Source organism: Durio zibethinus, chromosome 19 (genome assembly GCF_047325235.1).
Source record: "Durio zibethinus cultivar Kanyao isolate XHJ-2024 chromosome 19, ASM4732523v1, whole genome shotgun sequence".
In the NCBI taxonomy this organism is placed as follows: Eukaryota; Viridiplantae; Streptophyta; class Magnoliopsida; order Malvales; family Malvaceae; genus Durio; species Durio zibethinus.
Window position 1 is genome coordinate 9612272 of NC_143180.1, and position 18875 is coordinate 9631146.

The window sequence follows — 18875 nt, forward strand, 5'->3', positions numbered from 1 at the left end:
ATCTGTAATGAAGCTAACCTGTATGATGAAGCTGACTTATATGGTAGAACATGTTGTATTGGTTCTGATTATGATCAGATAAGTAAAACCTATCATGGATCCTACCTTAGAACTAGCATGATTAATAGTACTGTTTGCACAACTTCCCATCATAACTATCATATCGAACAAAAACATTCCATAAGTATTCTAATAAAACAAAGAAAAAACTAACATATATAATATTACTTTAGTAATTCAAGATTAAATGATTTACTAATTAAAAAATAAACAAACATTCCATGCTTAGCAGATGATGAAAACATGACTCATTAATGTTAAACTCTAATTTACAATTTAAAAGTTATGACATAACAGAGAGGATTGTATGCTTCGTACAGCCTGACCACAACGGTTCACCCACATCATTCAACAAAGAATAGAAGCTTGCAAGGTCTACACTTGACTTTTCTTTGGATGGTTCTTTTGCCTTATTGGCATCCATAACTAGTTCTCTTGTCATGTCTGTCCCAAAATCAAGATATACAGTATCTATAACCATTCAATTATAGGAATTTTTTTTCTTATTTCCTCTGTCTGTTCAAAGGTATCTCTATTTTTTAAAAAAGCTTGTTCTATTTCTAACTACCCATGTGAAACCCAACTCGTTTAACCTATAGTAAACCTTTTATAATAAAGGTGCTTACACACAGCATTTGTTTTTAAAAACCTTTTATTCTTACATTTGGCATAATGACATGTGATTTTCTCATTACTAATAAAGTCTTGTTGAGAATAAATATATCCAATAAATTCATCCACACCATCGCCTAAGTTTTGAGCAATGTATCCATTAGCATCTAAATGAGAGTACATCCAAGAGCGATATTTGTCCATTATGAATCCTAATTGATTTGAAATATGAGCAATTAAAGTCATATAAAGTGTTAAACGTTTTTATTGATTGACCGTATGAGCAATTATTGCTATACTAAACAAAATTTTCTAAATTATAATATGAGGTAATTATTGGTCTACTTTAACAAATTGTCCATCAAATGGCACAAAACATCTTGCAAAAATTCATCATACTTACTATAAGACAACACATTTACAACAAAATATTATTGACTTTAATGACATAATTCTACCTTTGATCTTGGGCTTTTTAGTGCAATTTTTCATTGATTTTGTGAAGATTTTCTCTAATTAAGACACTTCTACATACAAAGCTTGTTCTACTTTCAAAGTAGGTGGAATGAAAAACAAAGCAAGTTAGTATAATGAAATGAATAAAAAATCATATTCATTATAGAATATATGTCTACTTAAACCCACTTTCAAAATATACATTTTTGGATAAATTATGGAAAAGAAGAATAAAATAGAACAATTTAATTTATTTAATAAAATAGAACAATTTAATTTGTTTATAACAAGTTTGATCAATACAACAAAACCACAATATGTTAATAATTAGTAATATATAAATTATTTCAAAACAAATATAAATCTTATTCTACATCAAACCCAATTATAACCTCAAATCAACATACATAATTTTAATTTCTATAATAATTATTAAATTTTAAAAAATATTAAATATAAACATCCATCAAAATATATATAAATCTTAATACACATCAAACCCAAATTAATCAATATAAATCTTATATATCTAAAAGTTAATACATCTACAATAAAACCTAACAAATCTCAATAATACTTTCATAAATAAAAAAAAAAAACTCAATGAATCAAAAAAACTCATCAACAATACTAAAAATAAACCTAAAAAAATTTAACAATACTCAACATTAATATTATAGACATCGAATTTTATCTAGGATATTTTTCAACATGATTGATTCGGAGCTCATTTGCAAACATAGGTTGAGACCATTTAGAAAGACCATTTACAACCATAAAAGGCTCACAAATTTGGCTATTCGAAAATTCAAAGTCAACCCAAGTCAATTCTAAAAATTCAAAATCTAATTGAAATCAATGTGGTTTAAAATCAAATTTGAGATTTTTTGAAGCATTAAAATTTTCATTGTGCCTTGAGAAGGGTAAAATTACCAAAATACCTTTATGAGGGTATTTTTGTAATTTGATCTTTTCAAACTTAGATTTTTATGAAACTTTTTAGATCTTAATTTTATAATATTTCATGATTTTTTGTGTATTTAAAATCATAACCGTACTTCGAGAATGGTGAAATTATGAAAATATTTTTCTACGAATATTTTTGTAATTTGACTTTCCTGAGCTCAAATTTTTGTTAAACATTTTAGATTTCAATTTTATAATATTTCATAATTTTTGGTGAGTTTGAAACTACAGCAATACACCAAGAAGTGTGAAATTACCAAAAACCCTTTAAGGGGTATTTTCATAATTTGGCTTTTTCGAGATTGGAATATCATGAAACCTTCCAAATCTCAATTCTATAATATTCCATGATTTTTTATGCATTTAAAATCACAATAGTACCCCCAAAAAGTGTGAAATTACCAAAATACCCTTATAAGGGTATTTTCGTAATTTAGCCTTTTTGAGTTCGGATTTTAACGAAACTTTTCAAATCTTAATTTCATAATATTTTATGATTTGTGGTGCTTTAAAATCCCAAAAATGACTATGGAAACATTGATTCTAAGAAAATGACCATAAATACCGAAAACTTTACACCATGGGTAAAATGATCTTTTCATTAGTTTAGAGCATAAAGATTCAACCTTTGCAATGTTTAATGTAAGCTATTGGATCTTTTTCTATTTTTGATTCAATGGCCAAAGGTAGCTCATTGGAAAGAAGAAAACGATGAACTTTGACCCTTGGATGAGATTTCATCCAAGGGTCCTTATTAACAAAGATTGAAATCTTTTCTTTCTTAGAGGAAGGTCTACCAAATGGATAAAAAAGGGGGGGCTAGAAGGTACTAGAATATGAAGAGGGGGAAACTGATTGAAAAAAAGAAAAGAAAAAATGGAGGCTTTTGGTTAAAAAAAAGAGCACAAACGCCAAAGAAAAAAAGCTAAAAATAAAAAAATTTCAGAAGGTAAGATAGCCTACACAAGGGCATAAGCTTGCCAATTACATAATTTGTTTTTACACTATTTTTGCACCTACCTAGTTTTTTCTGCAAAATGGTCTTATTTTTTCATCACATGTTTTATGTTTGGTGTGAGTGTTGAAAAATTTTGAAGCTTTACATGCTTTATGTTTCTGTTTTCTTTACCAAATGGCTGGAGTTTTGTTTCCTATTTTTTGGTTTAGCCAAATGGCTCCTACCTTTTCTAATTGCAACTGCAGCAACTGACTTTATCCCATAAAGTTTTGACAATCCTTACCCTTCCATTTTTTATGACCAACCTTTAGTGAGTATGAGCTAAAAATAAGTAAAAAGAAATCAGAAGGTAACTAGATATCTAAATTGTGCTGCTTAGCTTCTTATGAGCAGTCATGGTTTGGTTGTTTCTTCCACTTAGATTTTGAAAGTTGTTTCCTTTGCTACCTTAAAGGTTTCAACCCTCTCTTAGGTCTATATTCTCTACATATATTTCAATTTTTTCGAGTGGGATTTATATGTGAGTTTGGAATCCAATTTCTTTACAAATAATAATAATAATAATAATAAGAAAAGGAAGCTTCAAGTTCCATAAAACATGTTTTGGTTTAGCCTAGGTTCCCTTTTGACTACTCATAAATTCCAAAACTCTATCGATGATGGTTTAAAACAAGTTGTATGTTGTTTTTTAGTCTAGTCCTTTATTTTCTCATATAAGCTAGTATTTACATCATCCATAAGTCTTTTTTTTAGGTACTGCAATTTTGTTTTTTTGGTGACCCTTGCTTTGCATGTGGATTGTTGTTTGGAAATACAAAGTTTTCTATTTTCATGTGCTGTATGTGACATGTTTGTTTGAGAGAAAGTTCAAACCTTTTCCTTCCATGCATGTTTTTGGTTATGTCTCTCATGAAAGGAAGTTTAAGGCTTCAAATTGCATGTTGTTTAAGTTTCATTCTATTCCATGGCTGTAACTTATAGGGAGTTCTAAATCCTTAAGTTTCCTCCATGTGTGTTAGTAGAATGGTACAAAGGTGGTCCTATTTTACAAAATATATATCTCTTACATGTATGATAATAACATCATCCATGGAAAGCCATGGTGTGGGACTTGGTGGCAGTAATTGAATCTCATAAATATCTTTTATATTTGACATGAGTACAATAATAAAAATAGATTAATATGGTAGAAATTTTCTTCACTTAGAATTTTGTGATAAATGCAATTTTATAAAATTTATAAAGCTTAAAGTTTATTCTCAATAAGTTTATTTTCATGTGTGCTAATCTTAATCATACCTATATTTAATGTGTGTTAAATTTTTTGTAGCTTGGATTCTTATGCTTGTGTTAATACAATGTTTCATGTTTAAACTTATGTTTGGTATATTTTATTTTTGCTTTTCATGCACTTTAAATTTATGCACAATAATAATAATAATAGCAACAAAGATAATAAATTTTATTAAAAAAATGTGTATAAAATTATAGGAATATAAAAATTAATTTTTGGGACATTTATAAAAACGAGGTTATTTCGAAAGTCTGCCTAGATGTTGGAGACTTTTAGAAAGGTTCATAAATTCTTAAAATTCAAACTCAAACCTGCCTAAAATCATAAATTCATTTTTAATTTTTGAGGATTTGCATGAAAAACTTTTATGAAATGATCTATTCCCGAATGCTACCTAGATGTTGGGATATTTAGAAAATTTTATTTCATTAAGAATATACATACATATCCGCAACTCAAGATAATTTCGTTTTGTTAAAACCACAAGTATAAAAAAATAAATAATAATCGGACAAGATTTTTTTATATAAAAATTTGCACCCAAACTTTACCTAGATGTTGGAGAGTCCAGATGGTTTCTCTATATTTGAAAATTTAGTCCTTAAATTCACATTTGATCATTATTTTACATTCGTTATGTTTCTAAATTAATGTATCCATTTATAATGCATATAGATATATATATATATATTTGCTCTAGTTATGGATGTTTAATATTGATTATACTATATTCCATTCTTCTTTACATAAAGTTTTCTTAAAATTTTGATTTTAAATAAATACAACTAAAATAGCATTCTATGAAACATAATTAATTGATATTCTACCTAGATGTTGGAGAGTTATCAATAATTATCATTTACAAAGAATGTTATTTTATTATTTTTAGAAAGAATGTTATGATAATCTTAAATGGAAAGACTATTTTCGAGTTATGTCTTTATGTCAAAGATTTCAAAGGTATTTTTTTAATTTGAAGATTTTCTTAATATTCCTTAATCAAAAATCTTTTTTAGCTGATTTTATTCCTTACAAACAAAGGGAATTATAATTACATTTCATATAAAAAACTATTTTTGTCCAAAATTATAAATAATGCATAACTAATTGGTACCAATTTATAAGGGTTGTGGAGGTGCTAATTCTTCTCCATACGTAACCGACTCCTAAATCCAATCTTGTTTTTCGTAGACCAAAATCATTTTTTTGATAAAGCTTTAAACTTGATTTATTGTTTTATTAAAAAGATAAAATTTTTGAGTAGCCAATCACACCCTTAAAAAAGATTGGTTGTAACTTCTCGTGTTTTTCATAATATTTTCAAATTCTTACATCTAGCGATCGAGTCTCTAGACTGATGCGTTATGACAAATACTCAAAAAAAAATCTAATAAAAATAAATTAAAGGTTCAACCTAACAAGAACTCACCAAATATATAATAAAAAACCTAAACAAATTTCAACAAATTTATAACAAAAAATTAAACCCTAAAGTTAAAAAAAATACTACACAAAATACATGATAAAAAAATGTATTTAATAAATAAACTTGATGTACCGATGGAGAGGGGCACTCTACCAGCTAGATAGTGTAGGCGCACTGTGGGGAGGGAACGTCGACGGTTGGGAAAGAGAGAGGGGAGAGGGGTTAGGGATTTGGGGGTTTAATTTGGGGAAAAAGTGGTTTTGACCGATTCCTGAATATGAAAGTTTAAATTTTTTTTACTGACAGAAATTTCATTGATAATGTGAATTTTATTTTGCAAATTTGTCGCTAACAAAAATTTTCATCTGTAATTCCATAGGAAACTTTCACCGATGAAAAATTTCATAGGTAAATTTTGCAGCAATTGGCACTAAAGTATCACTTACGAATTATTGACAGAATTAAATTTGTCAGAAATCTATTGGTATAAGTTCTTTTTTTTTTTATATTCTATTGGTAATCCATTGGTGATTACCGATAAAAAAATTCCATTAGTAAAATATTGTCAATATAAGCTATAATTCTAGTAGTGCTTTAGTGATGGAAATTACGTCACCAATAATAGAATTCTCTATTTTCTTTGTGATAATTTTTTGAAGTATTAAGTGTAAGTTGTTAAAGACCTTTTAGAGCTTAAAAGAAAAAGTATTGCTTTTGAATAAAAATGAGTATAAAAGCCACTTGGACAACTTCAAATTATGATATAAAACTTTTTTAAATAGTTTAAAAAGCTTAAAATTCATTTTTAACATATTTTGCCTATTGTGATAGTATTTTCAAAAAAAAAAAAAATAGGGCTTTAATAGTTGACTTTTTGATTTCTTTCTACCCAAGGCAATATAAACACTTGAATAAATTTTTTTTGTCACTTGAAACTTATTAGCATAGATGAAAATGGTTATAAATGACCTTGACATGTTTTGATATTTTTCAATTTTTTCCAAGCAAAAATGAGATTTAAGATGCTAAATATCAAAATGTTATATATATATATATATATATTAAATTTTGAATGGTTAATCCCATTTTGTTTTACATAAATAAATTTTCTTGAGTGAATTAGTGCTACAAATATGATTTTTATGGGCTTTATGCCTTTTAAATGCTATATGGGACTATTTGACTTGTTTAAGGCTTAAAGTGTTTGCTTAAGAAATTTGCTCATATTTTGCATGTTTTTATCACTTTGACAAGTTTAATGAATATTGAATATGCTTGTGAACTCATCTTTTATATGAGAAATCCTATTTTTTATGCTTCAAGTATGTTTATAGCACTAATCATTGCATAAATAGGGTTGAATCTCTCAATTTTTAAAACATTTGTGTTTGTTGAATATCTTTGCTTTCATCATATCTACTTGCATATTTCAAACTTGTCGAAATTGATTTTAATGCATAAACTTTTTCCAAACTATACAGCATACTTGATTTCTAAAAATAGAAAATTCGTTGGAACAATAGCAAAATCATGCCAAATTTGCTCCAAAATTGTGTTTGATTTAAACTTTTTATTCTCACAAGTTTAAATGATGTTTTTAACATGTTACTAGTTTTACTACAAACATCAAATTCACGGATTTGGCATAGAAAACCACAAAGTTTTGCTTTTTTCCTTTTGCTATAGATTGGTAAAAATTGATCCTTACATATAGAGGATTGAACTCTTTCATTCCATAAGTAAAATTTGGAAAAATTTCAAAGAATAATCAATCCTTGTATACTAGAGGATTTTTTATGTGTGGATTTTTTTAGTAATGCCTAATTCCAAATCATTCCAATCTCATGCAAGAAGGCTTTTGGTGAGTTTTTTAGGTTACAAAAGAAAGAAATTAGGGTTTTTCTAGTTGAATAATGGATTTTACGATTATTTTTCTTAGTTAATTATTTTTTCATTAAAATGAACTTAATTCCCTACAAAATGCAAATCTAATGAGAATTTAACAAGAGTTTTCCATGTTTGCGCCATATATGTAACACGTGTATATATATTATAACTTATATAACTTGATCCTAGATGATGATTTGGCAATTTTGACCAATTGTCAACTTTTGATTAGTTGTTGGGCATCTCAATAAGTTATTTTTAACAGTGTTAATGATTGAATTACATTGATATACAAAATAAAAATTTGAGTATCATATTGAATATTTTATAATACAAGTACAAATATTAAAAATTTTCTTAAACTATAAGGCTTTAATAGTTGACTTTTTTATTTGCTTCTATTTAAGGCCATATAACCACTTGAATAACTTTGTTTTGTCTCTTGAAACTTGTTAGAATAGTTCAAAATGATTATAAATGAGCTTCACAAGTTTTGATATTTTTCAAGATCTTTTTCCAAGAAAAATGAGATTTAAGGTACTAAAAATCAAAATCTTTGACATATTAAACTTTGAATGGTTAATCCAATTTTGTTTTGCCATAAATAAATTTTCTTGAGTGAATTTGGTGCTACAAATATGATTTTTACATACTTTATGCCTTTTCGTTGCTATATGGTACTAGTTGATTTAGTTGAAGCTTAAAATGTTTACTTAAAAAATTTGCTTATATTCTACATGTTTTTATGACTTGGACAAATGAATATTGAATATGTTTATATACTCATCTTTTAAATGAGAAACTCTATGTTTGATTCTTCAAGTATGTTTATAGGACTATTCATTGCATAAATGGGGTTTAGATCTCTCAAATTACAATTTTGCTGCTTTAATTTTGGAAAAATATACAAATTGGTATATGAAGAAATAAAAAATACAATTTGTACCTTGAACTTTTGAATTATGTACCATACTAATCACATTAACCACATCAACTTTTATATATATGTGTGTGTGTGTGTGTGTTTGTTCACCACATATAATATCACCATCTTTTATTCAATATAATTTAAAAAAATATTTTTTTTACCTAAATCATAAATATTGTCTAAGATCGATCAATCATTTTTTATCATGTAACATCCATATGAAGGTTTTTACGAAATATTTAACACGTTTATTTAATAAATAACATTTATCTAATAAAATTATACTAGTTAAATACTATATAAGCGAGTTAGTAATATTAAAATTTGGATTAAAATGATATATTATTTAAAAGTTAGGGTGCAAATTGTGCATTTTATTTCTTCTAGTATCGATTTGTACATTTTTTTTAAAGTTTAGATACCAAAAATATAATTAACTCCTCAAATTTTAAAATTTACACATTTATTGAATATATTTATGTTAATCATATCTATTTGTATATTTTAAACATTGAAAATGATCTTAATGCATAAACTTTGTCCCAACCATTTAGTACACTTGATTTTCAAAATAAAAAATTTGTTCGAACAATTGCAAAATCATAACAAATTTGCTCCAAAGCTTAGTTTGATTAAAACTTTTTATCCTCACAAATTTAAAACGATGTCTTTAACATATTTTAAATTTTACTTTTGGCTAAAAGCATCAAATTCTTAGATTTTTGCTGCAGAATAGTAGGGCATGATCCTTACATAGAGAGGTAGATTTCCTTCCTCCCATAAGTATAAGTAGAATGTGTCCCGCACTTTCTTGCAATATTAATTTTCTAATATAATTTTAATTAAAAATTCATAAAATTTAAATTTTATTATAAATAAATTATTAAAAAAATAAACTTATTACAAATAATCTATTAAAAATGTTATAAAAGACTTTGTCAATCTTTGATTCAAATTTAAGAAAATTAAAATTTTATTTAATATCATAATATAATTCTTTAAAATTCATTCTTTGAACATTTTAATTTCTATTTTTATATTCTATATTGACATGTATAAAAGAATGTAGGATGTTTTGTGACTAAAACAATTTTTTTATTTTAATTATACATATTTTCGTCTATTATTAATTATTTACCATATTTCATTTTTATAAATTTTGAGACTTTAATTTTATTTTTTTCATTTATTTTTATTTATTCTTTATAAATTTAATTAATTTTCAAGTTGAAAATTTTAAGACTTTTTTAATCTTTTGGTAGAGTTAATAAAAATCTATTAACCTTAAATTTTATTTAATTCTAATTTTGAAATTTTCTAAAACTTCATTAACACTTTGATAAATTTTATAAAATTCTCATTCACTTTAAAATTTTATTTTTAAAATTTTACTTTAAAATTTTGCTTTGTTTTCTACAAAAAGTTTGAACTACTTCTAATAAAGTTAGCATGCATTCACTTTGATAAGCCAAGTAGAACTCTTTGGAATATCTCACCCATAAAAAAATAGTAGATAAATTCTTTATTTCTATTAAAAATTTTTTAACCCACACCAACAAAAGTAGACAAAAACATTTTCTAAGAAAAAAAATGATAAACTGAATCTCATTAGGTCTCATTGCAACTTTCCATGCAAATAAAATCCAAATTCAAATGTCAAAATTAAAGTCCCAATAAATATCCAGCTTATAATAAATTTAAACAGTTGTCAACATTTATCCCTTTAGAATTCTTTTAATCTATAGTAGTATAGATTTAAAAAATTTTCAAAGAATGATCTATACGCATAACTAAAGGATTTTTTATATGTGGTCTTTGAGTAATGCCTAATTCCAAAGCCATTCCGATCCAATGCAATAAGGCTTTTGGGATTTTTTAAGGTTTAACATAAAAGAAATTGGGTTTTTCATGTGGAGGGATGGAATTTACTATTTTTTTAGTTAATTAATTTTTTCATTAAAATGATACTTGATTTTCCGCAAAATGAAGATCATCCAAGGAGATCTTAACACGTGGTTTTCATGTGTGCGCCTTATTCGTAACACGTGTACATATTAATCTTAACCTAGATGAGGACATGGCATTTTTTGGGCCAATTGTCAACTTTTGATTTGTTGATGGATTATGAGTAAGCTATTTTAATAGTGTTAGTATTTGGATTAGATTGACATGAATAAAAATTTGCGTTACCACACACATTAGAAATTTTCTTAAACTATGAGGAATAAAAATGATATTATCCCTTTATGTTACTATAAATTATGTCCAAAAAGTTACTCTTTGAGTTGGTATTGCCCAATAATACTAATATTTACTCTAATGTCTTGCGTCAGTCCAAGTTACATAAATGATAAATCCAATGAGCTATATGAAGATTTGCTAATATATACATGCCACATTATCTCCACAATGATTATAAAATCTTTCTTTGGAACCAAACTTTTTTGAACAAAACAAGCTAGGTGGTTCAAAAAGTGATTTAAATATATAAATATGATGTTATTGTGGATGAGTCATCACACAAAGCAGTGGTTTTTCATGTGCCATCTGCCATGTGCATGTGGTGTTATGGAACTAGCTTCAAGCCTAGAATGTAATTCCAATATCTACATATCCTCTCTTTGATCAAGACACAAATTATCTACCAATTAAACAAGTGCATAATCTGTGGTTAAAAAGCATTAGTTGACTATTCTATAAATTGTTGGAAAAAAAAATCAATCAAACCCTACCATATTTGTTTCTAATTTTCAAGAGTCCACGTACAACTGGAATCCAGTCTCTTTCACTCCATTTTGTGGCTTTGAAATCTATCACCCTTTTGACTTCGAATAATTCTTGATGTCATTATGTAAAACTGTCACAGTTTGTATTGATAATTGAATAAAATTTTGAGATAAATATTTGTCATTTTTACTTTTATAACAAGGATTGATTACCATCCATCAAATTTTATCATAGCAGCCCAGTCGATATCTTCTTTATTGCATGATGGATTATTTATTGAAACTTCAGCAAATAATATAATATTTTTTCACTTATCTTCGAAGAAAGTAAGCAATAATATCTTATTTAAAATTGTAAATTGTAAATAAAATTTTAAAACCAAAAAGTCCTATCAAGCTTGTACCTCAAGAATCAAATAGGTTAATTTGAGATTGAGATTGTTCTAGTCATCTCTAATTCTAATTACCTTACCATTTTTTTTTTGTTTACATTTATGAAATCAAGAATTTACTTAACGGTCCAATGATGGTATGACTTGTAATGAAAGATGATTCTTAATCAAAAAACTTATGTAATCTCTTAAGACACGCGATGGGTTGATAGGAGCTTAAGATTTGAATTCAAAGCCTTGAATTTAAATCTTAAGATGAAAGAGATAGGATTTATGGAATGAGGTCAACTTTTATTTATTTATTTTTGGTTGCCATTAAAGAGTGGTTGCCCACTTTACACTACACAGGCACGTGGCCTAGACAAATTTATCAGAGAATGAAGTAAAAACTTAAGTAAACCATCTAGAGGAGAATGAAGCAACTGAATTCCAGATTCCCCGTCTTGAGCCAAGTTAGCTAAAAAATCAGCACAGAAATTCGCTTCTCTATAAACATGTTTCAAAGAACAATTCCAACCCCTTCTCATCAAACTTTGACACTCATGAATCGCTTGATAGAGCGGGTCTTTGTCATTTAGTGATTGAAAGATTTTCTGAACAACTAACATTGAATCAAATTCAATAATTATATTCCTAAAACCAAAATCCCGAGCCACCAACATATCTGTGTAGATAACAAAAAGTTCTACTTTAATAATAGAGCCCTGGTCCAATCTTCTGGTGAACCCAAAAAGCCAATCACCTTGACTATCCCTACATAAGCCTCCTGCAGATAGAAGACCTGGATTCATTTTAGCCGCAGCTTCCACATTTAGTTTAACAACGCCCTCCGGAGGTCGCTCCAAGCAATATAACGAATCTGCCTAAGAATTAATAGCTTTGTAACTCATGAAACCCCTAATAGAAGCCAAGATTGTTTGAAAAACATTAGATGGCCAGGTTAAACCATCTTCAAAAACAAATTTGATCCTCCACTTCCAAACATGCCAAGTAAAACCAAACAGAATAGACCAAGAAATATTACCTTTCACCAAAAAACCATGTCTACAAAAATTAAAATTCATCCAATCTTTCAAAGATAAGGTATTAAAATGATCTAACCTTGCACCCTACACATCGAATAAGCCCAGATGACTTGAGATTCAAACAATCTTTAAGAACTAACATATAGGTTTTTGGGGACCGTTAGACGAAAATTTTTAAATGTTTCAAAAACAAAAGAGTTATCATTAATTTTTTTATAAGGTGTGTTGATTATTTAAAAATTTTATCTTTTTAATAAAAATTTAAAATTAATTAAAATATATTAAAAAGATAATTTTAGTTTATGAAAATCAAAGTCAGGTTCGAGAATACAATTACAGGTAGGGAAGGATTAGCATCTCCACCACATCCAAAAAAAATTGATACCATTTGATCATATGTTATTCTAACTATTGATAAGAAATAGTCTTAATTTTAATATTTAAAAATAATTTTTTTCTATTCTTTTTTTTTAAAGAATCTTTTATTGTCGGAATAAAATGAAAATCTTTACTATCGAAATATTTTCTAATTCTCTAATATCTAAGCGGAATTTCAAAAAATATTTCTCAACCTAGAATACTTACAATATTCTTTAAAATGTAATATACCTTCACAAAAATTAATTATCGAAAAGCCCACCAATATTTGGGCAAAGTCTCAATAATTACTTTTATGTAAGTAAATTAACCATTTTTTTATACATATGAAAACAAATTTCCAAAATTATTGAAATACCAACTCACATTTTTTATTCCATGACATGATGCAATACAAGATAAATAAATAATGCCAATGTCATTAATAATCTTACCTTATATGCATCTGACCTTACATCTATCATATCCATTATATTTACTATCATTATTATTTTAAAAGAAAATTAAGAATGAAATAAATTCCATTTTTTATTATTTTTGTTAAGGAAAATTTCTTTTAATTCCTCATTATTAAGGTGGAATTCTAAAAAATTTATCCTTCAAAAACATATTTGGATTCCTTCCAATATCTAAGTAAGGTTTTCAAGATAATCATTTTTTTAATAAAATATCTTTTTAAACTTTATGCAATTAAGAGGTAGTTAATAACATATGCAATGAATATAGCAACAAAATATAAGAACATTTACATGACAATAATAAGGAAAGTAAGTGCCATGGAATGAATACAATATAACACAAATCATGCAATAGACATAACTAGCCAATTTTAATCTTTTATTTATTATTATTATTTTTTATTGATGAAGGAAGATCTCTTTTAATTTTCAAATATCTAGGCAAAATTTGAGGAAATTCATCTTTCAAAACATTATTTGGATTCCCTCCAATATCTAGGTAGGATTTCCACAATCATCATCATTTTTCTTATAAAAACATCATCAATATTATTTCTCGCATAAATCTAAAGTATATGGGAAATAAATTGCACCAAAAGGAAACTAAAGCATGAAGAAATAAATCACACAAGAATTAAAATAAGCATTGAAATTTGACAAATTAAGGAAATTAAGAATGCATGGAATTTAAATTGTAATTAAACTTAATCAACATAGAAGAAATGTGCATGAACATGAATGATATAAAATATATGGGAAAATAAACCTTATTGATAACAAGCAAATTTTAAACCTCATATTTTAAAATTTTTATTAAATTTTGTGTTAAGGGTAATTTTTTTAATTCCCTAATATTTAAGTAGAATTTAAGGAAATTAATCCTTGAAAACATGATTTGAATTCCCTTCAATATCTAGACAAAGTTTCTAAAATCAATTTGATTTCATTTTTTAAAACCTTTTTTCTTTTAAACATTTTTACTTATTTATCCAATATTATTTTTATTATTTCAATCCCTTTAATCAGACTCATGCCAAAACTAAAAGCCAAAAAGTACAAAAAAGACAAAATCTAGTTACCCTTAACCAAACCTTTATCCCCCACCTTTCCCATATGAAAACCCTTCTTATTTTATTTCTTTTTGCTTCACTTTTGCTTATTTAAACTTAGAAACCATAAAGAACAAAAAATAAAGAAAGGGCTTACATGACACACTTTCACCTCATGCATATGGGAGATAAGTCCTAAAATACTAAACTTTGTAGACAACCAAAGGGGAAAGACACCAGATTACTTACTAACAAGAGTAAATGGTAGAGTTTTAAGCTTCTTATTCCCCCCATGAATGACCAACACGTAGATAAAAGGCCTATAAAGCTTTAAAACTTTTTCTACCCCATAAACGATCAACATACAATTATACCAGCAACCATGTAAGAGGAAGCTTTGGGCTGCCACTCAAACAAACCATACATAAGGGAAGAAAAAGAGACAAACCAAACACCTAAAATAGCCCTATACACATTAAACTCCACATGCAGAAAGGCTTGACACTTTGGAACCCTACAAAGACCTCACAGAAGAATTCCTAGAAAATTACCAGTTGCCATTGATTAAGGGAATAAAAAGAAAGCATAAAACATTTTGAGAAACAAGAAAACTAGAAGTAAAGCATGAGCATTCTGAAGAACATTAACACTTTAAACCTTACGCACCAAAAACTTAAGAAGAAAGAGCACAAAAGTTAACCGAGTCTAGTTTTATCTTTGTCAACTACATATATCAATCAAAACATGTATTACATCTATCTAAAAGGAAGAGAAAGGGAGAAAAAGGATTACCTTTCCTTTGAAACCCTTAAATATGGCAACTTTCTTTCCTCTTTCGGTCAAGCCAAGCTTTTTTTTTTCTATTTTCTTTTTTCACTCGACTTTCTTCTTCTTGTTTTTGCACTTTCTTTTTTGGTTTCTCTACTAATATTGGTGGCTACCTGAAAGCTTTCCCTTTCACTAGGTTCTCTTTTTTTTTTCTTTTTTTTTCTTTTTTGTTTACCGTTAGCTCCCAAGCTTTTTCATTTTTTTTTTGTTCCAATTTTCCAAAATCCCTTTTAACCTTTTTTTTTTTGTTTTTTTTCCTATTTCTTTTTCCTTTTAGCTTTTCTTGAAAGCTCTTTTTTTTCTTATTAGTTGTTCAGTTCTTGAAAAACCTTTTTTAAAAATTTTTTCTTTTTTTTTATTTTCTTTCTCTCGATAGCCTTTATTATTTTTTTCAAAAACCCTCACAGGCTTTCAATTCCTTTTTCATTTATAGTAGTCGAAGCCTTTGCCCTCAAGTCTCTTATTTTGTTTTCTTCCACGTCTTACTATCCTACAATAAATTTGGTCTACCACTAATGCATTAATTTTGTTTGCTGTAGGTGCCAGCAGCTCCTGTCCCGCTTGGCTATCTCTTTCATGCATAGTCATGTGAAAATGGCGAGTAAAGCTAGGCTTCCTTGCTATCCTTGCTTTGAGCCCTCAAATGAAAACCATTCTTTGCTTTCTTTTTGCATCATTTTTATTTAAGAGAAACCTTCCACTTTTTGTTTCCATTTTTCACATGGCCTTTCCATGCAAACTTTTGTTATTTATTGTATTATACATGGTTTTTGTCTAGGCTTCTGCTTAGGCCATTCGAGTTTCATGGTTTAGTTTGAGCCTTTCTTGTTTTCATGCAAAAAAAAAAAAAAAGCCTTGAAGCCATTTTGGAACTAAACAATGGGCCTTTCCCTTTTTTTTAGTCGTTTGTGCTTTTTTTCTTTTTTTTTCAGGCCAACTTTTATGGCTGATTTGGGCTCTCATTTTTAAGCCATTGCTAAGACCAAGTTCTGGGTCAAAAACTTTGGTTTTTTTGTTTGGGCTTTTAAATGGGCCATGTAATGGATTGTGTACTAAACCTTCAAATGGGCTAGAATTATGCCATATTATAGGTTGTGTGATGGGCCTTTAAATAGGCCAAGTTACAAGTATATAAATGGGACATATTGTGGTCCTAAAAATACAGTGAAATTATAGACATTGGCTCCCCATGCTACAGGTCTGATACAAAATTAAAACATCAAAATTACTCAGGATAAAATTAAGTCTTTACAAGAACATGTAAATTATGTTCTACCTCTACACTACACCTTGGACACCTAGGTGAATTTGAAATCCGTCACTTGATACAAGCCTCCTTCATTAACAACTTGTTATGCAACACTAACCAAAGAAAACGTTGGATTCTAGGAGGTAATTCAAGCTTCCAAAGCCTTTTTCAATAGAACTTTGACTGCAAGTCACCCTTAATGAAAGAATAAGCTGATTCAACAGAAAAATGGCCATTGAAAGAGGCTGTCCAAGTTGTCTTATCCACGTCTGAAGGCAATAAAGGGATCAGTGAGATTTGATTAACAATCTCCTTCTGCAGGAAGTGTAATCTCGACCAGTCTCAGTTACCCTTATCATCAAATAGTCATTAACACTATCATCTTCCTCTCTAAATGTATAGAATCCCTAATTTCCTTTGCTAGAGTTCTATCAACAATCCATCTATCATATCAAAAAGAGGTACTTTATCCAGTACAAATCAAGTGAAATCAACCCTTGTTCACCAGTTCTTTACGAGAACAAATATTGCACTATGTAAAAGAAGTTGACCCTTTTATTGTATTTTGTAGAAAAGAGTTCCCCTCCAGATATTTGCACCTTAACATTCAAGCACAAAGACTAGAATCACCTTCTTGCATTTGTCATCCAAGTTTAGCTAATAAGGCATTATTCATATCAATAGTTTTCTTAATTCCTAAACCTCCCTTATCTTTTGGTTGACAAAATGTCTCCCACTTCAATAGGTGAACTTTCTTTCTATCCTTAGTAGAGCCCCATAAAAAATTCCTACTAAGAGCATCAATATGATTTGTAGTGAAATTGGCAACCTAATTGTTTGCATAGTATAACTGGTTATTATCCTAGTTACTGATTGCACCAACATAGCTCTTTCTACTAATGAAACATGATTCACCTTCTATGAAGATAACCTTCTTTTAATTTTCTCCAACAAATACTGGTAGTTATTCCTAACCACTCTTTGAGAATGAATTAGCACTCCCAAATAAGAACCGAAATCAAAACAGTGTTGCATCCTAGAAGTCAATCGAATGTTCTCCACTAATTTCACGATACATTTGGGGAAGTAAGGAATTTAGATTTATCAAAATTCATCTTTTGACCAAAGATAAAACAAAAGGCATTCAAGCAATCAACCATTACTTGGCATTGCCTTACTAAGGCTTTACCAAATAAAATCATCAGCGAAGAAAATATGAGATAGATAAGTAAAGAGAAAGCGGTTCACCTTGTCTATGCCCTCTAGAGGACTTAAAGTTGGATGTCATTTCTCCATTCCATAAACTCATCTCTATTAAAGTTATACAAAACATAATCAATGCAATGAGAGAAGAGGGCAAACTTAAATATGATAAACCCAAACATAAGAAATCCCAATTCACTTGATCATAAGCTTTTCTAAGTCAATCTTCATAATTATTTCACCATTTTTTTCCATGTTTCCTACTCAATGAATGCACCGCTTGTTGAACAATAACAATATTATCTGAACTTCCTCAACCCAAAATAAAACTACATTTAGTTGGAGTGATGATATCAATAATAATAAAAAAAAGCCTTAGTCTACTCACTATGATTTTAGAAATTAACTTCATTGAAACATTACACAAGCTTATTGGTCTGAATTGATTCACCCTTTCTGGATGCTCCACCTTTGGAGTTAAAACAATCAACACCTTATTAAATGATTTATTGAATTGTCCATTCAAGAAAGCATCACTTACAAAATTACACATTAAATTCTTCACCACCTCCTAATTGGATTGATAAAACCCGCCTGAAAACCATATGGACCTGGTGTTTTAAACGGAGCCATAGAACAAAATGTCTTATATATCTCATCCCCTTGGGGAAATGCATAAAGTCAATTAAATGTTGTTCTTTAAAATAAAATTTTGATTTTGGACATACCTCATCGATATTATCTGTCAAAGGGTCAGCCATGTAGACCTGTTTAAAAAAATCGATCACCATGGCACATAACTCATTTTGATATATACACCAATTACCATCATCATTCTTTAATGTTAAGATGTTGTTCCTATTTCTCCTTACCACTGTGGAAGTATGAAAAACTTTTGTATTATGGTCTCCAAATTGAACCTAATTTGATATAGATTTTTGAAACCACATAATCTCCTCATATAATAAAATTGAATTATA